Here is a 16,896-nt window from a genome sequence, read left to right on the forward strand (position 1 = left end):
CCAGGCTGGGAAGACTGAATCTGCAATAGGTAAGCAGCTTGGTTTGAAGAAATCAACTGTGGGAGCAATTATTAGGAAATGGAAGACATACAAGACCACTGATAATCTCCCTCGATCTGGGGCTCCACGCAAGATCTCACCCCGTGGGGTCAAAATGATCACAAGAACGGTGAGCAAAAATCCCAGAACCACACGGGGGGACCTAGTGAATGACCTGCAGAGAGCTGGGACCAAAGTAACAAAGCCTACCATCAGTAACACACTACGCCGCCAGGGACTCAAATCCTGCAGTGCGAGACGTGTCCCCCTGCTTAAGCCAGTACATGTCCAGGCCCGTCTGAAGTGCATTTGGATGATCCAGAAGAGGATTGGGAGAATGTCATATGGTCAGATGAAACCAAAATATAACTTTTTGGTAAAAACTCAACTCGTCATGTTTGGAGGACAAAGAATGCTGAGTTGCATCCAAAGAACACCATACCTACTGTGAAGCATGGGGTTGGAAACATCATGCTTTGGGGCTGTTTTTCTGCAAAGGGACCAGGACGACTGATCCGTGTAAAGGAAAGAATGAATGGGGCCATGTATCGTGAGATTTTGAGTGAAAACCTCCTTCCATCAGCAAGGGCATTGAAGATGAAACGTGGCTGGGTCTTTCAGCATGACAATGATCCCAAACACACCGCCCGGCAACGAAGGAGTGGCTTCGTAAGAAGCATTTCAAGGTCCTGGAGTGGCCTAGCCAGTCTCCAGATCTCAACCCCATAGAAAATCTTTGGAGGGAGTTGAAAGTCTGTGTTGCCCAGCGACAGCCCCAAAACATCACTGCTCTAGAGGAGATCTGCATGGAGGAATGGGCCAAAATACCAGCAACAGTGTGTGAAAACCTTGTGAAGACTTACAGAAAACGTTTGACCTGTGTCATTGCCAACAAAGGGTATATAACAAAGTATTGAGAAACTTTTGTCATTGACCAAATACTTATTTTCCACCATCATATGCCAATAAATTCATAAAAAATCCTACAATGTGATTTTCTGGATTTTCTTTTCTCATTTTGTCTGTCATAGTTGACGTTTACCTATGATGAAAATTACAGGCCTCTCTCATCTTTTTAAGTGGGAGAACTTGCACAATTGGTGGCTGACTAAATACTTTTTTTCCCCACTGTATATACAATACACATGGAGACAAACCTTTGTGAAACCCATCTAACATAGGATGTGTGTGTGTGAGATAGAGAGAGGTGGCATTGGGTCTTTACCTTAACACCCCCCCTTCCCTTCCTTCACGCTCCCCTATTCACATACCCCCACACCCCCTCCCCCAGCAGTGACAGTATGGGGAGGGGTTCCGTGGGAGTCTAGGTGACGTGTGTGTGTGTGAGTGAGTGTGTAGAGGGGGGTTCAGTCACACCGGTGGTGTTACCCCACTGGGCCCTGGCACTGGGTGATTTCCAGGCCAAACGCCTGACACCCTCACACTCACACATACACACAAACACACACACATGTACACACAAACACACACACATATACACTGACACTCTCCCTCTCGTGGCGTGAAAAGCCACAGCCCCTTAACGAGCCGCAAATTTGTCCTGTCAACTGCAGGGAGCTTTGGGGATTCCACCTCCCCACACACACAAACACACACACACTCACACACACACACACACACACACACACACACTCACACACTCACACACACACACACACACTCTCCCACTCGCCTCCACGACTCGACCTTCACTCCTCTCCCAAGGAGAGAGAAAACACCCAGCATCACACCAACTCTCTTTTTTTCATCAGTCTTAAATGAATCCGGTGTGTGTGTGTTCATCCCCACAGTAGAATATTCGAACCTCCTGCTATGCGTGCAGGTCTTGTTGTAATAAATGTAATAAATGTAATCCCTTAGAACAGTATTTGCATCTTTTCTGCATTTCCTACAATAGGGGTCAGTGACCTCTTTCTCTCTCTCTGTCTTTCTCGGTCTTTCTCACACACACACACACAGACGCACACAGACACAGACACACACACACATACAGACACACACACACACGCACACACACTGGATAAAGAGTCAACAACAGAATAAGAAACTGATAAATCAGAATTTACTCTGAGGCTCGGGTAAACAGTTAATGATATTGTGCGTGCGTGCGTGTGGACAGATCAGGTCTATAATAACTGTGTATAATAATCCACTTGGTTGAGAAAGAAAAGCTATTTTTTCCCCGGGGTTAAATGATTACCTGAACAAGGCTTTGGGCAGACCTGATATTCTGTCATTTTGTCTGGCAGGAAATATCCCATAACCATATTGAGGGGCTTTAACCAACCTCGATTAGATCAACCGCGCCGGACGGAGAAGAGCAGGAAAAAACAAATAACATGCATGAGCTTATTGATTGTCTGGGGATAAATGAGTTTATAATATTTAGATAAAGAAATCTTTATTGTGTTCAGTCTCCTGATGCCGGAAAGGCTTCCCCAGTAATCAGTTTAAAGACTTCATTTTTCATCCTTACCCCGGCGAGGGAGGGGCTCGACCGATCGCGCGCGCACACACACACGAGGGCTCACACACACACATCCCTCACCATTCGTATAGATTAACAGTCTGTGCTGTCCAGTACGCCTGTTGTTGATGTATTGAAAACACACATCTACATTTGCATCTCATATAGGCTTTACCTTTCTCATTCCATCCCTCTCTCCTTCTCCTTCGCTTTGCCCCTCTTTAACTGAATACATTTCCACTCTTTCCTTCGTCTCCCTCTTCTGCCCCCTATTGTCTCTCTCCATCTCTCTCCTCTGTCTCTCTCTCGCTTTCTCTCTCCATCACCCTCTCCTCTGTCTCCCCCCCCCCTCTCTCTCTCCCTCTCTCTCCGTCTCTCAGCAGGATGGGAACAGAGGTGGGTAGAGAGAGACAGATCGACAGACAGGCAGGGTTGATGATGATGTAATGATGGAACACTGTATGGTCCTCCCCACAGCTAAGAGATCTCAGTCACAGCCAGCTCTCTGCCTTAATACACCGCACACAGCTATCAGTGAAGGTCATTCACACACGCACACACGCCTAAATGAGCGGATAAATAAACTTTTATCAAATTACACTGCATCCTCTTAAAACATATGAGTAATAACAGTCTCCCGTGGTCTGCAATGTTGGTCTCCGTAGTCCCTAATTCTCCCTAGTTCTCCTCAGCCATATGTTCCCACTTCCCACTGATAGGAGAGAGGCTATAATGGTAGATGTATTTACTGACAAACTGTGGGGTCTAAGAGACATTAACACACTTGAAGACGTTAAGACATTAATAATAATATGCCATTTAGCAGACGCTTTTATCCAAAGCGACTTACAGTCATGTGCGCATACATTTTTACGTATGGGTGGTCCTGGGGATCGAACCCACTACCCTGGCGTTACAAGCGCCATGCTCTACCAATTGAGCTACAGAGGACCATTAACACGCTTTAAGTCTTGAAGACATTAAGACATGAACACACTTTAAGTCTTGAAGCCGTTAAGACATTAACACTGGGCTTCATTAACAGTAATAGACAGGCAACTTTAACGGCTGTTTTGACCTTTCATAAACCACGTCTCAACCTGTGGTTGAATGTGCTAGAGTTGAGTACGGTGTGGTATGGTCTAGTATGGTGGAAACAGCTCTCAGTCTTAAACTACTACTGTAGGAATGACCTGATGTTTATGGGGGCTGGTTGTATGGGAGGTGGTTCAGTGATGTGTCTTACCTGCCGAGGCCAGGGTTGAAGGCCACACTGCCGAGGCCACACCTGCGTCCTCCCACCGAGAGGTCAACACACACACACAACGCCCCGTCCGAGATTCACACACCCCAAACACAACTCTGACATAACCAAACCTGGACTCAGGCAATTGAACAACAATAGACATTGTTTGTGACAAACACATCATTTGGGGAGGACTAAGCTAAGGAGAATATTATTATTTGAAATCAAATTCAATTAAGGTTGCAAAATTCCAGTAATTTCCCCAAAATTCCCAGGTCTTCTAAAAATCCTAAGAAAAATAATTGAATCTTCCAACCAGAAATTTGGGAAAAACTGGATATTTTGGGAACGTTATTATGACTTTTAAAGGATGTTTCATGCCATTCATCTTGTATTTAAACAATAGGACTATACATTTTACATATTTAGCAGAAGCTCTTAATCAGAGCAATTTACAGTATTGAGTGCAGACATTTTCATATTGCTCACCCATGGGAATCGAACCAACAAACCTGGTATTGAAAGCACCATGCTCTACCAACTGAGCCACACAACATACACTATACACCTGACCCCATACTCTAAACACAGGGCCTGGGAGACATGGATTGATGAGTGACAGTGTGTGTGTGTGTGTGTGTGTGTGTGTGTGTGTGTGTGTGTGTGTGTGTGTGTGTGTGTGTGTGTGTGTGTGTTCTGTGTGTGTGTCTGTGTGTGTACCTGTTTTCCTACCTTTTTAGGAACCCAATTCACCCGAATGTCCTGACAAGGTAGGAAAACAATAACTTTTTTAAAAGTTAGGACTTTTTTAATGTCTTGAATTTGTTCAAATGCTATTTTAAGGTTAAAGTTGAGGGTTTTCTGGTTAAGGTTAAGGTTAGGGTTATTAAGGTTAGGGTTAGGTTTTTGGGGTTAAGGTTAGGGTTAAGGTTAGGTTAAGGGGTAGGGGTAGGGGTAGGCTTAGGTTTCAAATCAATCACATGCACTGAATACAACAGCTTTAGACTTTACCATGAAATGCTTACTTAAGAGCCCTTTCCCAACAATGCAGAGTTAAAAAGTAAGTACCAAAGATAAATACAGAAAAATAAATGGTAAGACAATAAAATAACAATAATGAGGCTATATACAAGGAGTACCGGTACTGAGTCAATGTTCAGGGGTACAAGGTAGTTGAGGTAATTGAGGTAATATGTACAGTGCATTCGGAAAGTATTCAGACCCCTTGACTTTTTCCACATTCTATTACGATACAGCCGTATGCTAAAATTGATTAACTAAACAATTTTCCTTATCAATTACACACACAATACCCCATAAAGACAAACCGAAAACAGGTTTTTAGAATTTTTGGATATTTATTAAAAATAACAAATTGAAATACCTTATTTACATAAGTATGCAGACCCTTTGCAATGATGAACAGAGCAAAGTACAGAGAGATCATTGATGAAAACCTGCTCCAGAGTGCTCAGGACCTCAGACTGGGGTGAAGGTTCACCTTTCAACAGGACAACAACCATAAGCACACAGCCAAGACAACACAGGAGTGGCTTCAGGACAAGTCTCTGAATGTCCTTGAGTGGCCCAGCCAGAACCCGATCAAACATCTCTGGAGAGACCTGAAAATATCTGTGCAGCGACGCTCCCCATCCAACCTGACAGAGCTTGAGAGGATCTGCAGAGAATGGGAAAAACTCCCCAAATACAGATATGCCAAGCTTGCAGCGTCATACACAAGAAAACTCAAGGCTGTAATCGCTGCCAAAGGGGCTTCAACAAAGTACTGAGTAAAGGGTCTGAATACTTATGTAAATATGATATTTCATTATTTTATTTTTTATACATTTGCTAACATTTCTAAAAACCTGTTTTTGCTTTGTCATTATGGGGTATTGTGTGTAGATTAATGAGGGGAAAAAAACTATTTTATCCATTTTAAAATAAGGCTGTAACTTTTAAAAATGTGGGAAAAGTCAAAGGGTCTGAATACTTTCCGAATGCACTGTACATGTAGGTAGGGGTAAAAATGACTAGGAAATCAGTAGGCTTTGCACAAACTAATAGCAAAATCACATAGACGCTGTTAGCTAAATGCTAACGAGTAAAAACGAAAACATTAACAAATTGAAAAGACAGGCAAATCCAGCTAATAAAGTTCTACAAGCATGGGTAGTAGCTACCGAATGTCATTTTCAGTGACCGTGGAAATTTACAAGGGAACATTAACATTATTTTTTTTGCAAATGAGCAAAGTTGTGATGCATGCTTTTCTGAAGGAAGAGCATCATATGTAGACGGACCAGAGGGGAGAAGAACAGAAGAAAAGAAAACGCTAGTAGGAAACACAGGGGAAAAATGGCAGCTGTTCAGACAACTCATCCAGAGCTCTTTGACTTCTGGCAGAAAGCCATTATAAGATATCTGATGGCAAACATTTAGTAGTGAATTGCTTACAAGTGTAACTTCATCACCGCCGCACAACAGAGACTCGCCGATAGATATAGAACGCTATGGACTCACCAGCTCCCGCCGTCTCCTGTTGTGCCGTTTACAAAGAAACACGTGACTGGCTCAACTGTTCTGGGGAACTACTGTAAGCTTCATAATGTAAAATAATGTGATAGGTGAAATGAAGAACGTGATCTGCTTTATCTTCTAACATTGCACAAGTTGACTACAGGTATTCACTTTAAAAGTAGCTACAAATATGCAAATGTTTTGAAAAACGTCAAATAAATAGCTTTGACAGTATTGACAGTATTGAAAAACCATCCCGTGGCTTTTTCCAAATACCCCGGTATACGTTATATACGGTATACCGCCCAAGCCTAGCAATCAGGATAGATAATAAATAAAATGGCAGCGCCGTATGTGAAGAGTGTGGAAGTGTGTCTATGTGTGAGTGTGTGTGTGAATGTGTATGTGTGTGTTGGAGTGTAACAGTGTAGTATGTGTGAGTGTGTGGGTAGAGTCCAGTGAGTGTGCCAACTAGTTCTCACAGTCTCACGTCAGAATTAGACGTTCCTCCATGTTTCTCAATCGTAAAATTTCGAAGTTGTTCCAAACGTCAAATTTGAAAGTGTTTAAGGTTGAGTTTAGGAATTAACTCTGAATTCTTAAGGTTAGGCATTAACTCGGAATTGTTAAGGTAAGGGTTAAGGTTTGGGTTAGGCTTAAAACAAAAGTCTCAAAAACAACTTTCTGTCACTGGATTTGAACACTCAACCTTTGGCACTAGAGGCAGATGCTTACACCCATCCAGCATTACTGTACAAAACACCCTAGCATAACTGAAACCTACTTGAAGCTAACAGTGCTCACTGTTGCCCCTAGTGGCACGTTATCTCTACTGTCTGGAGTGTGCATAGAGCCAGTGCAAGAATGTTTAGGGTTAGTGGTTAGGGAAAACCATTTTTTACGGTCAAACATTTTTACTCTCCAAAAAGTCCTAACATTTGCTGTGTGTGTATATGTGTGTGTGTGTGTGTGTGTGTGTTTGGCCCCTGAATGTGCTGTAGTGAGTATTACAGTAAACCTGATGGTTCATCTCCATTACTAACACAATACAGCAGCTGCTACTACTGGCCGTACTGAGAGACTGGCAACATGGGGGAACACAGACACACACACACACACACACACACACACACACACACACACACAGAGAGGTGAATAAGTGAAAGGGGATGCCATGGTCTGGGCCCCCTAAGGTGCAGTTGACTGGGACTGGCAGCGGGCAGCGGAGCCCCAATCGCCGATGGGTGAGTTGGCACCGGGCACATGAGGGATGGCCTGTAGCTACGCTAGCTCAACACTAATGCGCTAATGCCCACAGTGAATGCCAAGCTCTCATCATCATTCCCCAGGACAAAGCACACACACACATACGAGTGCAACACACAAACACACACACACAAACAGACACACACACACACACACATCTCCAGGAGCCAAGAAACAGAAAGACACACTACAGGGACCATCCATCCATCAGAGAAAGAGAAAAGAACAGACTGAGTGTGTGATGTGAAAGAGAAGGACAGAGACAAAGGCAGTGAAAGAGGAGTGTGTTGAGCATTGTAGTAAACAGCATGGCAGCTTGTCGTCAATGCCAGAGCTGAAATGCTTCAGTGTAATGAGCTAACTGTCATATATAGTCCTTCTCCTATAGTGTTAAAAGTATTAGTAAGAGAGATACACACATTCAGTTCAGTTTTCAAACACACATAGTTGCAGCATCCGTTTTTGGACTTATAAGTTAATGCTATATACAGTACCCATTGATTCTTGAAGAATATAACTTATAAATGCCTCATGAGCTTAGTTCAACTAAGCCCCATCAGAACCCACAATATATGCTTGTTTTACTCCAATGTTTGTAAACAATGTGAATGTAAACAAACACTGTATAGCCTCCAAACATGGGTAAAACTATAATTGTCATTGTCATTGCATCCATAGCTCTGTTTTGCTCTGTCTATGACTTTGAGAGTGGTTACATTTCCCCAGGCCCATCCCTCAACTTTTGACCAAAACAGAGGCGGGGTGCCCGCTTTGATATTGTTTCAAGTAAGGATTCTAGCTTTAACGAACACATACACACACACACACACACACACACACACACACCCTCCCCTGGCCTACAGCTACCACAGTCCCGTCCGTGGTGGTCACACACACGCAACACATTCCTGAGATGACCCCTGGGGTTCAAAGGTCATATTGTAGTTGGGGTCAGGTTAAGGTCGGAGGTCATGTTGTAATATTGTAAGGAGAAATGTGTACACTAGGCCCCCTCCACGCCCTCTTTACAGGGGAATTGGGCAGTGAAGGAGTCACACACACCCTCCTCCAGGGTGCCGTGGCCCTCACATGCGCATGCCAGACACCCCAAAGAGTTCCTCCTCTCCAGGTTGTGGTAACCACGATGACACGAGTCACAGCGATGCACCTCTGTGTTTTCCAAAAAAATAAACATATAGTTTAATGATAATAATATGTATCAGGTGTTTGCAGTAAGTTACAAAACAAACAAAACACGATCATACATCAAAACAGCCTGGTAGATAAGATGAGGAAAAAAATCGTCAACAATATAATGATCATCAATACATTTATTAAATGTCAGTAAACATGTTTTTGTATGTTTGTATATGTAAATCCTCACACCTTACACACTACACTCACCTTACACACACACTGTCCTATCTCCGGGTCACACACAGAGCCAGGTACAGTCCTGACAGGGGGTACAGGAGCCCTCCTGGTGGAGGCCATAGAGGCCCCTGGGACAGGAGTCACAGCGCTGGCACCCCACCCCCGCCCCCCACACACACTGGCCCCCCTCTGGCTCACAGAAGGGGCTGAGGGACCCGATCTGGTCACAGTCACACCCCACACAGCCATCAGGGTGGGAGGAGTTCAACAGCTTGTAGCCATAGTCACACTGATCACAGGTACCACCTGAGAGAGAGAGGAGAGATGAGGAGAGAGAGAGGAGTGAGAGAGAGAGGAGAGGGGGAGGGAAAGAGAAAGAGCGTGAGAGAGAGAGAGAGAGAGAGAGGTAGAGAGAGAGAGAGAGGGGGGGGAGAGGATGCAATGTTAACACATTCGATACTCAAAGCTGCAATCTGCAATACAACAATAAGCTCCCAAAGTGACTGTGTGGTTACGATGAACCTAACATACCTAACTCAGTCTTCTACCTAAATCATTCATTGTAGAGGATGTCCACATTAACAACTCACCCAGATTCAGCCATAAAACTGGGCTTTTCCCTACTTAAAATACAGCCTTGAGTGTACGACTGGTGCTTGGCTATAACCACCCCTTCTTACAGCTAGATTCATCTATCTCCATCACCCTCCCGTCTCCATCACTCTGACTTACAGCACTAGTTTATAGGTTATATGAACAGATATTATTTGATTGTAATGTAGTGCTAAATAAACAAATAAGTAACTGAGTGAAACATTTTGAAAGTGTTGAATGTGTGTATGTGCATGCATGCGTGTAAAGTCAGAAAAACGCCATCATTAGGCCAGGTCGACTTTATATGATGGATCACCCTCCTCAGGCAGACCACTTAATTTCACTGAGAGAAAATAAATTAACAACTACAAGAAAGAAAGAGAGAAAGAGAGAGAGAGAGAGAGAGAGAGAGAGAGAGAGATGGAGAGAGATGTGTATAAAATAAAAATAAATAATTAAAGAACAGTGAGGCAGAGAGAGGCATTACTCCCTATCAGTGGCGTATAGTCTACATGGATTCCTACAAGGTGTCATATTGGGGCTGTATTAAAATATATAAAATATGCACGGGCAATGCTGGTTATTAGAATATGCCATAGCTATTCCCTGACAGGCAATCTATCCCTAATGTTAGCCAGGCAGCCCCGGGGCAGTGCCGTTTAGACGCAGGAGTACCAGTGCCTGAGCCACTTGGCATTTCAGCTCCACTCCCACCCAACTGCCCACAACCTGTTTAATGAATTTATAGATATTAATGTATTTCTGCCGGCCCATATTTCAAACCGGTGGTTGGAGCGGTGTGTTAAACGTGTGATGTGGCACGGTGATGGATACTCCAGCGATGAACAATGCTTTGGGGCTGGGTTTGTGTGTGTGTGTGTGTGTGTGTGTGATAGAGAGAGAGATTGTGTGTGTGTGTGTCATGTTGATGGATACAGTACTAACGATGTTGGGATACACACCCCTGTCTGGACTACACAGGAATGTCTCTGTAGTTATTAAGGCTGTATGGTTACAGAATGTTAGCTGATATACGAATCCTTCCTATTGTTAACAAAGCCTGCCATTGAGACAGGTTAACTTACCAACTTACCATTATTGAAGTATACAATATTTTGCAAGCTTTATTGCATTCTTGTGTGGTGGTTTCTTTTGTTGTTGGATTATATATAATTGCACCAGATCACTACTTGTGTGCTTAGATTGTTTGTTTTTACGCTGCTGCTACTCACTGTTTATTATCTATGCATAGTCACTTTACCCCTACCTACATGTACATATTACCTCAATTACCTTGACTAACCTGTACCCCCAGACATTGACTCGGTACCGGTACCCACTGTATATAGTCCCATGTAGCTCAGTTTGTAGAGCATGGCGCATGCAATGCCAGGGTTGTGGGTTCAATTCCCACGGAGGACCAGCATGAAATTGTATGCACTCACTACTGTAAGTCGCTCTGGATAAGAGCATCTGCGTAAATGTAGATAACCTTGTTGTTATTTTTTTTACTTTAGTTTATTTGTTTAATTTTCTTAAAACTGCATTGTTGGTTAAGGGCTTGTAAGTAAGCATTTCACAGTAAGGTCTACACCTGTTGTATTCGACGCGTGTGACAAATCAAATGTTATTTAATTTGATTAGTTGTGTGTGTTTTTGTTTTGGAACTAATAGTTACAGTAAGGTTTTAATTCAATCATTGGAACAGGAGAAGAATCATACCGTCATAAAAGGAGTAATGTTATTGTCTGTATGGTTCTATTTGTTACATGTTACTCAGTGTAAGGTATTTAGTATCAGTCATGTACTCCACCACTTCCACAGACCATGATTACTATAGCCATTAACACCCAGCTAAACAACTCTAACCAGGACAGTGACAGAGTGTGTATGTATTAATGAACTGGTTTTACATTCTTATATCTGCCTTACTATTAAATAAGAGTAATGACATCTACTATCTGGGTCAACTCTGCTGTTTACCATTAAATCATAGGTAAGTGGGAGTGTGTGTGTGTGCGCGTGTGTGAATATGTGCTTCTGCGTGTGTGTGTGTGTGCGTGCATGTGTGTGTGAATGTACACTTCTGTATGTGTGTGTGTGTGTGTGTGTGTGTGTGTGTGTGTGTGTGTGTGTGTGTGTGTGTGTGTGAATGTACGCTATGTGTGTGTGTGTGTTTGTGTGTGTGTGTGTGTGTGTGTGTGTGTGTGTGTGTGTGTGTGTGTGTGTGTGTATCTACCATATGCATGTATTGGGACATGCCCCCACCTCCTGCTCCTCAGTATAATACTCTCATGCATCACCATTTCAAAGTCTATTATGTACAACCTGCACTTTGGCCTCTTGATAAATGTTGTCCTCATGAAGCCTCCGCTGCTCCCCTCAAACACGCAGCCAGTTAGAAATTGCTGTAATCAAATCTAATTTCTGAAAAATACCTGTGGGAGCGACAAACCAAAAAAAATTGAGTGGGTCTTGTAAGAAGCATGAAAACGACAACGCGGAGCTGGGGCAGTTTGTTCTAATCAACTTGGCATTGAATTAGAGAATTAAAATTAGGTGGGCCTTGATATCCTGGCTTAGCATTAAACATGGTGTGGTGAGTAGCGTTAGTTTTGCATTTCATACAAGACTCTTCAAAGACACTCAGGGGAGAAACTGAACAGATTTATCACAAAGGAGCTGGGGAGGCTCGGAAGGAACAGCCGAGTGGAGGAAAACCGTTTTGGCTGTTGCTATTAGGGAATTTCATGAAAAGGAGTGTGTGTGTGTGTATGTGCGTGTGTATGTGTGGGTGGGTGAAGAAAGAAACAGACAGATTGGCCAGCAATGTGCTGAGCGCGCAACAATCTAATCATACCTTTTACATACAGCACTACCTCGTGCATGTATTAAAGGAATATTTTCTATACTTTACCGTATAATAACCAAAGACAAATGAATGTTGATGGAATTAAGGTATATGGAATTATTTATTGTAAATTCATACATTATCTAACTAAATATCATCCCTCCAAAAGAGAAGGAGAGAGAGGGAGACGGAGGAAGACAGAGGGAGTGAGAGCAGAGAGATAGAGAAGAGACTGGAGTGAGAAAGAGAGAGAGAGAGAGAGAGAGAGAGATACAGATCGAGGAAGGCAGAGGGAGAGCGAAAGAGTAGAGAGAGAGAGAGAGAGAGAGAGAGAGAGAGAGAGAGAGAGAGTAGAATCCAGAGCCAGGACCAAAGACAGGCCGAGCAAGAGGGCCCACCCATGTGCTCCCATCACGGAAGCAATCACCCCGAAGTGCTACCTTGCTACCTACCGATTACGTGTGTCTTGCACTGGCACTGTCCTGACTGCTGGTGACAGGTGCCGTCGTCTCCCCGGGTGCCTGCAGCGCTGCAGCCGCATGGCAGACAGCCCTCGGGGCTCCACTGCTGCAGACCGTACGATCCAACCTGACACGCATCACACTGCCTGCCAGACACACGCCCCTTACACTTACCCCCCACCTAGAGAGAAGAGGAGAGGAGAGGGGGAGGGAGGCAGGGAGGGAGAGGATGGGATTGAGGGGAGGGGAGGAGGGAGAGATGAGGGAGAGATATGGAACGAGGGGAGGAGGGCGGTGAGAGAGAAGAGAGGGAGATGAGGAGGGAGAGAGAGGGATAGAGGGAGGGAAGGAGAGGGAGAGAGAGAGACATGTTACAAATTAGTCCACCTGAGCAGTAGTGCATTGTGGGACTGTGTCACGGATGGGCGGCTCGGACTCGCCGAGGCCTCTGGGCTACTTTTTTAAATCTCAATTACTGAGAAGGTGGGAGGGGGGGAGAGGAGGAGAGGAGGGTGGGGAAGGGATGTTAAATAGATCATAACACCTCAGAGTCTGTGGGGCAGTTAGTGTGTGTGTGTGTATGTGTGTGTATGTGTGTGTGTGTGTGTGTGTTTCCCCAGAGGGTTCTACATGGAACCCAAAATAGTTCTACCTGGAACCAAAAAGGGTTCTTCTATAGGTCAGCCAAATAACCCTTTTAAGTTCTAGATAGTACCTTTTGGAACACTTTTTCCCTCTACATTGGCAAACACAAAACGGAGAAAGACACAACATGGAGCTTGGCATTGGACCTTAGACCGAGAGAAACTAATGAATCCAGAGCAATGGAACTAAGGAGGGAGTAATCCTTAATAGAGAGGATTTAAATCAGCTAGTACTCTCCCTGGGACTGACCCTCAGATTGATTTAGAATTTGTCATCCACTGTCTCTATCGACACCATCTGTCTCTCCAAAATGTCCGCTGTGATGAGCAGATAAAGAAAGGGAGGGAACGCTGGTTTCTCTCTAGAGGGCTGGGAGCAGTAATGACACTTTTTTTGACATACTCACCCTGTGTCTCCTATACCACACACCTAACCTGATAGATAGCTCTGGGAATACCAACACTTCTTATTACCCCATATCTCATTGGAGGCGCTACGGTAAACTAAGGCATGCCAATACACTAGAAGAGGAGGAGGAGGAAGAAAGAGGAGAAGGAGGAAGATGAAGGGATGAGAGGAGGAAGTAAAGGAGGCCTATCGGGTGACACTTTAGACTGCCGCTGACTATGCCTACAGGAGGGAACAGGTAGAGTGAAGGAGGGAGGAGGAAGAAGAGGATAAGGCCTATCGGGTGACACTCCAGACTGCTGTTGATGGTGCCAGGTGTGTGACAGTCACATTGTTGACACACATCCTCTGACCTGGGGTCAGCTATCACCTCCCTGTAGAACTGTCTAACAGCACGACCTGGAGAGAGAGTGTAATGTTTACTGTTAATATTTATTGTTTATTTCACTTTTGTTTACTATCTACTTCACTTGCTTTGGCAATGTTAACACACGTTTCCCATGCCAATAAAGCCCTTAAATTGAAATTGAAATTGAATTGAATTGAGAGAGAGAGAGAGAGGTGGGGGTGAAGGGTGAGAGGTGATGGGGGTGGAGGATGAAAGGGTGAGAGATAAATAAGTGGGTGGAGGGTAAGGGGTTGGGGTGAGAGGTGAGGGAAAGCGTAGGGGTGAGAGGTGAAGGGGTTTAGAGAAGAGAGAGGGGGTGGAGGGAGAAGGGAGAGTTGAAGATAGGGAGATCAATGTTAGCTCATTATTATTCAATCACACAGTATATAGGACTTTGAGTTTAAATTAAAAGGCTGATGAGTCTCGAGAGAGAGAGTGTGTGTGTGTGTGTGTGTGTGTGTGTGTGTGTGTGTGTGTGTGTGTGTGTGTGTGTGTGTGTGTTCGCTAGTAATATACCTGTAGTGTTGTGCATACAGTCGTCAGACACCCCTCCCTCCTCTGTAGTGTTCGGTGGGGTGGGCGTCGGCTGTGATGTCATTGTGGCAGTCACATGGTTGACAGCTGTAGGCCTGGTCTTGGTCACCTGACCTGAAGGGTTTGTCGTTGTAGGTAGGAACGCAGTGCTCACACTGTAACACACACCACACATTCACACACACACACATGTATTTTATGTGTTAGCGCTGGAGCACCGAAGGTCTTTGATTCTGTTCAGCAGTCAGTACAAATTATGGTGGACAAGAGGAGCATCAAATGGAATGATTAAACATGTATTAAAAAACATAGGGTTCCCTGGTGACATACTTTCACACACACACATACACTCCAACTTGTGCTGCCTGCTACGCTCCTGTCTGACACACTGAGAGATGGGAGATAGGGAAGGAGAGGGAGGATGGGGGGAGAACAGTGGAAAGAGAAAAGAGGGGGAAGAGAGAGATGGAGGGGGGAAAAGAGACACATTGAGGCAGATTGGGGCCGAGAATACAGCTGAGTGGAGGGGCCCTAGTCCACAGGGAATCACTAACAGAGAGAGAGAGAGAGAGAGAGAGAGAGAGAGAGAGAGAGAGAGAGAGAGAGAGAGAGAGAGTGGTAGGAGATGGTGTAACAGCAGAGAGAGAGAGAAAGAGAGAGAGAGAGAGAGAGAGAGAGAGAGAGAGAGAGAGAGAGAGAGAGAGAGAGAGAGAGATGACAGGAGAAAAGAAGAGGAACACACACAGACCACCAAGTCTCCCCACAATAGCTCCTAACCAGCTGGACTAGACAGAGATATGAAGACACTACAATACCCACATGGGACTGAGACAGAGAGGAGATGGTACAGTCAGGGAATATACAGTGTGTTTAAAATGAGACAAAGAACCACTGCGAGAGATAAGAGAATTAATCACACACACACACTCTCTCAACCACATACACTAACACACACGCACGCACGCACGCACACACACACACACACACACAGTCCCTCTCTCGCTAGCTACACTAATATAACTATCTGGATCTCTTTCCCTTTAGTTGTACAATGAGTTAGACATAACATTACCAAAACATACATGTATTTCCATGTCTAAAACATGAATATGATTTAAATACATAAATTGTGTGTGTGTGTGTGTGTGTGTGTGTGTGTGTGTGTGTGTGTGTGTGTTTTGAACAGTGCCTGGGCCGCTGTTCCCCTGTTGGGTGATTATTAAGTGGATCTGACGAAGCAGCGGGGGGATTCTCCTGAGACATCACACACACATGCACACACACACACACACACACACACACACACACACACACACACACACACACACACACACACACACACACACACACACACACACGCACACACACACGCTCACACACACGTCTGGGGAGGTGTGTGTTCACAGGCAGGCGTCCTGGCCAGTTAAAACAGCCTCCATTAGCATGCGTTGTCTGGCTCTCCTTGTTCCTCACCGCTTCACAAATCAAAGCTGCTTTTCATTCCTCACTTCCAAGAGAAATCCCTCTCTACATCTCTCTCTTTCTCCCTCCCTCCCTCCCTCCCTCCTCTCCTCCCCCCTCGCTCTCACAGCTATGTGAGCAGCACAAATTAGCATAGCAAATGAAAGACAAATGTTTTTTCCTTTCTTTTTTTTACAGAATGAATCCTCTCTCTCCCTACTAATTAAGAAGTGTTGGGCTGTAGCTGCTTGGGATAGCAGCAGCACACATTGTTTATGTAGAAATCCACACCTTACAAAAACGCTTTGTGGTATTTGGTGTATTTGTGTTGTTGTGAGATGCCTACTTTCTTGCCACTCTCACTATCATGGCCATCAAATCATTCCTGGGCACTTTCTCCTCACCTCTCCACTGTGATAGCCAGATTGTATGTGAGAGCATTCATGTACAAAATGGCTGCCGTGGCATTATCACGTATGATAGGGGGGGGAAGTGAGTTTCCCCCCTACAATGTGAGGCCAGGGCAGAAAAATAATGATTAGTAACAACAGTGGCCATGTAGTTAGAGCTAGCTGACAGATGTCTGTGAATGAATGATAAATCAATGCGCTACGATAGAGA

General features: G+C 44.4%; 1 pseudogene; it reads right to left on the reverse strand.

Annotated features, from left to right (window-relative positions):
- The window catches only part of LOC121544484, a 244,163-nt pseudogene that overhangs the window by 159,277 nt on the left and 67,990 nt on the right, over positions 1-16,896 (reverse strand).

The sequence above is a fragment of the Coregonus clupeaformis genome, chromosome 29 (assembly GCF_020615455.1).
Source record: "Coregonus clupeaformis isolate EN_2021a chromosome 29, ASM2061545v1, whole genome shotgun sequence".
NCBI lineage: Eukaryota > Metazoa > Chordata > Actinopteri > Salmoniformes > Salmonidae > Coregonus > Coregonus clupeaformis.